The sequence below is a fragment of the Arachis hypogaea genome, chromosome 6, assembly GCF_003086295.3.
Source record: "Arachis hypogaea cultivar Tifrunner chromosome 6, arahy.Tifrunner.gnm2.J5K5, whole genome shotgun sequence".
Lineage (NCBI taxonomy): Eukaryota > Viridiplantae > Streptophyta > Magnoliopsida > Fabales > Fabaceae > Arachis > Arachis hypogaea.
This window is the reverse complement of record NC_092041.1, coordinates 50,031,146-50,039,971: the sequence shown is the minus strand read 5'-3', so window position 1 is coordinate 50,039,971 and position 8,826 is coordinate 50,031,146. Positions and strand designations below refer to the sequence as shown.

The 8,826-nt window shown below is 40.4% G+C and overlaps 1 non-coding gene across 1 annotated transcript; it reads left to right on the top strand.

Annotated features, from left to right (window-relative positions):
- Nucleotides 1–8,400: 8,400 nt before the first annotated feature.
- Nucleotides 8,401–8,508, top strand: LOC112700507 (small nucleolar RNA R71). Its single transcript, XR_003153415.1, has one exon. It is a non-coding gene; the product is annotated as a small nucleolar RNA R71 (small nucleolar RNA).
- The last annotated feature ends 318 nt before the right edge of the window (nt 8,509–8,826 follow it).

Sequence of the window (8,826 nt, the reverse complement as noted above, 5' to 3'; positions counted from 1 at the left end):
GGTCTTTCCAGACGACCGAGCTACACGTTTCAGGTAACCCTCGGAACACTATGGTTCGGGGGAAATACTTGGATTTTAGTCCGGAAAGTGTGAGGGTGGCGTTCAACTTGCCTATGATGCAAGGAGATGAACATCCTTACACTAGAAGGGTCAACTTTGATCAAAGGTTGGACCAAGTCCTCACAGTCATATGTGAAGAGGGCGCCCAATGGAAGAGAGATTCAAGAGGAAAGCCGGTTCAATTAAGATGGCATGACCTCAAGCCCGTGGCTAGAGGATGGTTAGAGTTCATACAACGCTCAATCATTCCCACTAGCAACCGGTCCGAAGTTACCATAGACCGGGCTATCATGATCCATAGCATCATGATTGGAGAAGAAATAGAGGTTCATGAGGTTATAGCCCAAGAACTCTATAAGGTGGCGGACAAGTCCTCTACCTTGGCAAGGTTAGCCTTTCCTCATCTCATTTGTCACCTCTGTTATTCAGTTGGAGTTGACATAGAGGGAGACACCCCCATTGATGAGGACAAGCCCATCACTAAGAAGAGGATGGAGCACACAAGAGATCCCACTCATCATGAGATCCCTGAGGTTCCTCAAGGGATGCACTTTCCTCCACAAAACTATTGGGAGCAATTAAACACCTCCCTAGGAGAGTTGAGTTCCAACATGGGACAACTAAGGGTGGAGCATCAAGAACACTCCATCATCCTCCATGAAATTAGAGAAGATCAAAGGATCATGAGGGAGGAGCAACAAAGACAAGGAAGAGACATTGAGGAGCTCAAGCACTCCATAGGATCTTCAAGAGCAAGAAAGAGCCGCCATCACTAAGGTGGACTCGTTCTTTGACTTCCTTGTTCTTCTGTTTTTCGAATTTTATGCTTATGTTTATCCATGTTTGTGTCTTGTGGTCATTAGTGTCTTAGTGTCTATGCCTTAAAGTTATGAATGTGCTATGAATCCATCACCTTTCTTAAATAAAAATGTGCTTAATTGATAAAAGAAAGAATTGCATGAATTTTGAATTTTATAACAGTTTAATTATTTTGATGTGGTGGTAATATTTTTGTTCTCTGAATGTATGCTTAAACAGTGCATATGTATATTGAATTTATGGTTCATGAATGTTGGCTCTTGAAAGAATGATGAAAAAGGAGACATGTTACTGAGGATCTGAAAAATCATCAAAATGATTCTTGAAGCAAGAAAAAAAAAATCGAAAAAAAAAACGAAAAAATAGAGAAATAAGAGTTGTGATCCAAGGCAAATAAGAGTGTGCTTAAGAACCCTGGACACCTCTAATTGGGGACTTTAGCAAAGCTGAGTCACAATCTGAAAAGGTTCACCCAATTATGTGTCTGTGGCATGTATGTATCCGGTGGTAATACTGGAAGACAGAGTGCTTTGGGCCACAGCCAAGACTCAATAAGTAGCTTTGTTCAAGAATCATCATACTTTACTACGAGAATCATTAACACTATCTGGATTCTAAGTTCCTAAAGAAGCCAACCATTCTGAATTTCAAAGGATAGAGTGAGATGCCAAAACTGTTCAGAGGCAAAAAGCTAAAAGCCCCGCTCATCTAATTAATACTGATCTTCATAGATGTTTTTGGAATTCATTGCATATTCTCTTCTTTTTATCTTGTTTGATTTTCAGTTGCTTGAGGACAAGCAACAATTTAAGTTTGGTGTTGTGATGAGCGGATAATTTGTATGCTTTTTGGCATTGTTTTAGTATGTTTTTGGTATGATATAGTTAGTTTTTAGTATATTTTTATTAGTTTTTAGTTAAAATTCACTTTTCTGGACTTTACTATGAGTTTGTGTGTTTTTCTGTGATTTCAGGTATTTTCTGGCTGAAATTGAGGGACCTGAGCAAAAATCTGATTCAGAGACCAAAAAGGACTGCAGATGCTGTTGGATTCTGACCTCCCTGCACTCGAAGTGGATTTTCTGGAGCTACAGATACCCAATTGGCGCGCTCTCAGCGGCGTTGGAAAGTAGACATCCTGGGCTTTCCAGCAATATATGATAGTCCATACTTTGCCCAAGATTTGATGGCCCAAACGGGCGTTCAAAGTCACCCTCAGGAATCCCAGCGTTAAACGCTGGAACTGGCACCCAAATGGGAGTTAAACGCCCAAACTGGCACTAAAGCTGGCGTTTAACTCCAAGAAGAGTCTCTACACGAAAATGCTTTATTGCTCAGCCCAAGCACACACCAAGTGGGCCCGGAAGTGGATTTTTATGTCATTTACTCATTTCTGTACACCTCAGGCTACTAGTTTTCTATAAATAGGACCTTTGACTATTGTATTAGGGAGTCTTTCGATCTTTGGATCTTTTGATCATGTTTTTATGATTTAACCCTCTTTGGGAGGCTGGCCATTCGGCCATGCCTAGACCTTATGCTTATGTATTTTCAACGGTGGAGTTTCTACACACCATAGATTAAGGTGTGGAGCTCTGCTGTACCTCGAGTATTAATGCAATTACTATTGTTCTTCCATTCAATTCCGCTTGTTCTTGTTCTAAGATATCACTTGTTCTTCAACTTGATGAATGTGATGATCCGTGACACTCATCATCATTCTCACCCAAGAACAAGGTGACTGACAACCACTCTTGTTCTACAAGCGATCAAGGCTCTAGTGAATATCTCTTGGATCCCTGATTGCACGATGCATGGTTGATCGCCTGACAACCGAGTGCTCGTCTGAGAAACGAGCCAACCATTTCGTGAGATCAGAGTCTTCGTGGTATAGGCGAGAACTGATGGCAGCATTCAAGAGAATTCGGAAGGTCTAACCTTGTCTGTGGTATTCTGAGTAGGATTCAATGACTGAATGACTGTGACGAGCTTCAAACTCCTGAAGGCGGGGCGTTAGTGACAGACGCAAAAGAATCACTGGATTCTATTCCGGCCTGATTGAGAACCGACAGATGAATTCCGCTATGCTGTGACAGAGCATATGCAATCGCTTTCACTGAGAGGATGGGAGGTAGCCATTGACAACGGTGAAACCCTACACAAGCTTGCCATGGAAAGGAGTAAGAAGGATTGGATGAAGACAGTAGGAAAGCAGAGAGACGGAAGGGAAGGCATCTTCATGCGCTTATCTGAAGTTCCTACCAATGAATTACATAAGTATCTCTATCTTTACCTTTTTGTTATTTTCGTTCATCACCATTACCATTTGAGTTTGCCTGACTAAGATTTACAAGATGACCATAGCTTGCTTCAATACTAACAATCTCCGTGGGATCGACCCTTACTCGCGTAAGGTTTATTACTTGGACGACCCAGTGCACTTGCTGGTTAGTTGTGCGAAGTTGTGTAATGCCATGGTACTGAGCTACCAAGTTTTTGGGGTTCATGACCGGGGATTATGAGAGTTGTGAAAAGTATTGTTCACAATTTCGCGCACCAGGCATACAGAACAACATTTAAGACCCCTATAGGGACCTCTCCATACTAGCTTGTGTATGGAAAGGCATGTCACTTGCCAGTGGAACTGGAACATAAGGCCTACTGGGCAACCAGATTCCTAAACCTTGATGCCAAGTTAGCTGGAGAAAAACGATTGCTCCAGTTAAATGAGCTAGAGGAATTTAGACTCAATGCTTTCGAGAATGCAAAAATTTACAAAGAGAAAGCAAAAAGATGGCATGATAAGAAATTGTCATCCAGAGTCTTTGAGCCAGGGCAAAAAGTTATGCTATTTAATTCGGCTCAGATTATTCCCCGAAAAATTGAAATCTCGGTGGAGAGGACCATATGTGATTACAAGTGTGTCACCATATGGATACGTAGAGCTCCATGATAGTGATTCTAACAAAAAATTCATTGTTAATGGACAGATAGTCAAACATTATCTTGAAAGCAATTTTGAGCAAGAATGCTCAAAACTGAGACTTAACTAAAGCTCAGTAATAGTCCAGCTAAAGACAATAAAGAAACGCTTGCTGGGAGGCAACCCAGCCATTTACAAAGCTTATTTGTTAATTAATTAATTTTTATAGGTATATGTCAAGTATCTTCAAGGTAAAATAGCAACTGCTTAAGTTCACAAAGTTACAGAAGGAATCAGAGGATAAAACAGCAAAAAAAGGAAGCTCACTGGTACGAAAAAGCCAGTAAAAGCTGTTTTGGGCGTTGAATGCCCAAAAGAAGCACCTACTAAGCGTTCAACGCCAGTAAGGATAGCCATCTGGGCGTTGAACACCAGAAAGGAGCATCTTCTGGGCGTTGAACGCCAGAAAGAAGCACCTTCTGGGAGTTCAACGCCAGATTTGCAGCGTCCTGAGCGTTCAAAAAAAGGCCCAGTGACAAAGGAGTTCCTGGCGTTCAACGCCAGAAAGAAGCAACAGCTGGGCGTTGAACGCCCAGGAGAAGCTGCACATGGGCGTTAAACGCCCAAAACATGCAGCGTTTAGGCGTTTAACGCCAGGATGGTGGGGAGGAGGTAAATTCGTTTTTACTTCATAATTTTTTTAATTTTTTTTGTTTCAATTCATGATTTCTTGCATAAACATGTTATAAACTCTCATCCTTCAATTCCAAAAAATTTTTATCCTAATTTCTAAAATCCCTTTTTCAAAAATATCAAATGTATCTTAATCCATAAACATAAATCTTTTTCCAATCCAACTCTTTTTCAAATCTTTTTCAACTCATCATATCTTTTGAATTTTGAAATTGCCTCTCCCTCTATTCCTCTCCTATCCTTTCTTTTGCTTGAGGACAAGCAAACCTCTAAGTTTGGTGTGATTTGCCATGAGCACTGAGCTAAAACTCATCAAGATCATGGCACCTAAGGGAACAGGAAGAGCAATGATGTGACTTGAAGGAACTGAAGCGTCCGAAATTATCTCTTGAAGGATCAAGCATCCCACAGTATAGAGGAACACCCACTTCCCAAAATAAAGGTTGTTGAGTCCTAATCTTTGCCTTAACTCTGTGATAACTGTTCTTATTATGAATTTACCTTAGAAGTTATATATTAGTAGTAGTAATTAGTATCTCTATTTTGATTTTATCTCCAATTAAGCTATAATTTATTTTTCTCATCATCATCAAACATGAATTAAATAGTAGATTTTTAGAATAAAGAGGCAATATTTTTTCAAGTTCTTAATAAGGAAAATTCTAATTAATTATATGTGGTGGCAATACTTTTTGTCTTCTGAATGAATGCCTGAACAGTGCATTTTTTTTATTGAATTTTATGAATGTTAAAATTGTTGGCTCCTAAAAGAATGATGAAGAAGAGAAATGCTATTGATGATCTGAAAAATCATGAAATTGATTCTTGAAGCAAGAAAAAGCAGTGAAAAACAAGCTTGCGAAAAAAATGAAAAGTCAGTAATTTGTGAAAAAAAAAGCAAAAGAGGTAGAAAAATCCAATAGCCGTTTAAACCAAAAGGCAAGGGTGAAGAGGATCCAAGGCTTTGAGCATCAATAGATAGGAGGGCCCAAGGAAATAAATCCAGGCCTAAGTGGCTAAATCAAGCTGTCTCTAACCATGTGCTTGTTGCATGCAGGTCCAAGTGAAAAGCTTGAGACTGAGTGGTTAAAGTCGTGATCCAAAGCAAAAGAGTGTGCTTAAGAACTCTGGACACCTCTAATTGGGGACTTGAGCAAAGCTAAGTCACAATTTGAAAAGGTTCACCCAGTTATGTGTCTGTGGCATTTATGTATCCGGTGGTAATACTGGAAAACAAAGTGCTTAGGGCCACGGCCAAGACTCATAATGTAGCTGTGTTCAAGAATCAACATACTAAACTAGGAGAATCAATAATAATATCTGAACTCTGAGTTCCTATGGATGCCAATCATTCTGAATTTCAATGGATAAAGTGAGATGCCAAAACTGTTTGGAAGCAAAAAGCTACTAGCCCCGCTCATCTAATTAGAATCTGAGCTTCACTTAAAACTCTGAGATATTATTGCTTCTTGATTTCTTTTTATCCTCTTTTATTTATCTAGTTGCTTGAGGACAAGCAACAGTTTAAGTTTGGTGTTGTGATGAGCGGATATTTTATACGCTTTTTGGGGGTAATTTCATATAAATTTTAGCATGTTTTTATTAGTTTTTAATAGAATTTTATTAGTTTTTAAGCAAAAATCATATTTTTGAGGGAGCTGAGTAAAAATCTGATTTAGGCTGAAAAAGGACTGCTGATGTTGTTGGATTCTGACCTCCCTGCACTCGGAATGGATTGTTTGGAGCTGCAAAAGTCCAATTGGCGCACTCTCAATTGGGTTGGAAAGTAGACATCCAGGGCTTTCCAGAAATATATAATAGTCCATACTTTGCGCGACGATAGACGACGTAAACTGGCGTTCAATGCCAGTTCCATGTTGCAGTCTGGTGTCCAGCGCCAGAAACAGGTCAAAAGTTGGAGTTCAACGCCAAAAATACGTTACAACCTGGCGTTCAACTCCAGAAACAGCCCAGGCACGCGAGAAGCTTAAGTCTCAGCCCCAGCACACACCAAGTGGGCCCCAGAAGTGGATTTCTACACCAATTATCTTAGTTTACTCATTTTCTGTAAACATAGGATACTAGTTTAGTATTTAAACAACTTTTAGAGACTTATTTTGAATCTCATGACATTTTAGATCTGAAATTTGTACCTTTTGGCAGCATGAGTCTCTAAACCCCATTATTGGGTGTGAGGAGCTCTGCAGCGTCTCGATGAATTAATTCAATTATTTCTGTTTTCCATTCAAGCATGCGTGTTCCTATCTAAGATGTTCATTCGCGCTTAATTATGGAGAAGGTGATGATTCGTGACACTCATCACCTTCCTCAATCCATGAACGTGTGTCTGACAACCACCTCCGTTCTACATCAGATTGAATGAGTATCTCTTAGATTCCTTAATCAGAATCTTCGTGGTATAAGCTAGATTGATGGCGGCATTCATGAGAATCCGGAAAGTCTAAATCTTGTCTATGGTATTCCGAGTAGGATTCTGGGATTGGATGGCTGTGACGAACTTCAAACTCGCGAGTGTTGGGCGTGATGACAAACGCAAAAGAATCAATGGATTCTATTCTGACATGATCGAGAACCAACAGCTGATTAGCCATGCTGTGACAGAGCATTTGGACCATTTTCACTGAGAGGATGGGAAGTAGCCATTGACAACGGTGACACCCTACATAGAGCTTGCCATGGAAGGAACTTTGCACTTTTGCATGCGTGAGGGAAGAGGAATACAAGAGAAAAACTGAAATTCAGAAGACAAAGCATCTCCAAAACTCCAACATATTCTCCATTACTGCATAATAAGTATTTATTTCATACTCTTTTATTTTTCCTCATTCAAACTGATAATTATAAATGATATCCTGACTAAGAATAATAAAATAACCATAGCTTGCTTCAAGCCAACAATCTCCGTGGGATCGAGCCTTACTCACGTAAGGTATTACTTGGACAACCCAGTGCACTTGCTGGTTAGTTGTGTGAAGCTGTGCTAAATAGTCCATTAATATTGGCATACACAATTTCGTGCACCAAGAGTCCACCAGAGCTTGAGGATTGGTTGTTGGAGTTGGTCAGTGATCCAACTTGTGAGACAAGGGTTTGTAAAGTAGAAGTCAAAACATTCAGAGTTGCATTAAAATTATTTTCCATAGCCCGTTGTCTCCGATCAATAGATTGTAGTAACTCATCATTAGAAGATGAAGAGGGGTAAGTGATTTGAGAGGTCTGCTAAGATGCTTGAGGCTGTCTTAAATGAGGTGCTCTGTAGGACTGATTCTGATTCTGCTGCCTGAACTTGTTATTGTTATTCCACCTCTGATTTCCATTGTTATCTCTGCCTCCTCTATTATGATTGTCCCTCCAACCTTGGTTAGAATTATCTCTCCAGCCTTGGTTAGAGTTATCCTGCCATCCTTTGTTATAGTTGCCACCTTGATTGTACCCTTGATTGGGGCGGTCATGAAAGTTATGAGTGGCTGCTACAGTGTTGTCTTCTGGTTAGAGTTGCGGACACTCATCGGTATAGTGACTGTAATCTGCACAGATTTTGCATACTCTTTGTGGAACTAACTGCTGGCTGTGCTGTGGTGGAGAAGGCTGAACTTGCTGAGGCTGTTGTTGATTCAGTTGCATCTGCTTCAGCAAGTTGGTCATTTCACATAAGCTCTGAGCTATAGTAGTAGTCTCTTTACTAGTGGATACCTCTGCAACAGCTCTTGACCAACTTTGCTTCTGCCTGTGATTCCTAGTAGAGTCAGCTAAGTCGCTGATCAATTGCCATGCTTCGTCCGTAGTCTTGTGCTTTTTCATAGAACCATTACTAGCACCTTCCAATGTGGTCCTATCTTGAGATTTCAAACCCTGTTTAAAGTAGCCGAGCAACACTATATTGTCAATCATATGATGGGGGCATGCGTCTCGAAGATTATTGAAGCGTTCCAAGTATTCATAGAGGGTCTCAAATTCATCCTGAACGATCATAGACATGTCCTTCCTCAGCTTATCGGCAACTTCAGCTGGAAAGAATTTCTCCAGAAACTTTCTCCTAAATGTATCCCAGTTGGAAACAGTTGCTCCGGGTTGAGTGTAGTACCACTCTCTTGCCTTTCCCTCCAGAGAAAACGGGAAGGCTTTCAACAGAATGGAGATTTCATCAGTGCCATCACACTTAATAGTAGAGCAAGCAGTCTGGAAATCCCTAAGATGCTTGATAGGCTCTTGAGCAGGTAAGCCATGAAACTTGGGCATCAAGTTGAGTAGTGAAGACTTTATTTCAAAATCTATAGCTACTGCTGGGTGGTGTGCCTGGAATTGTTAGAG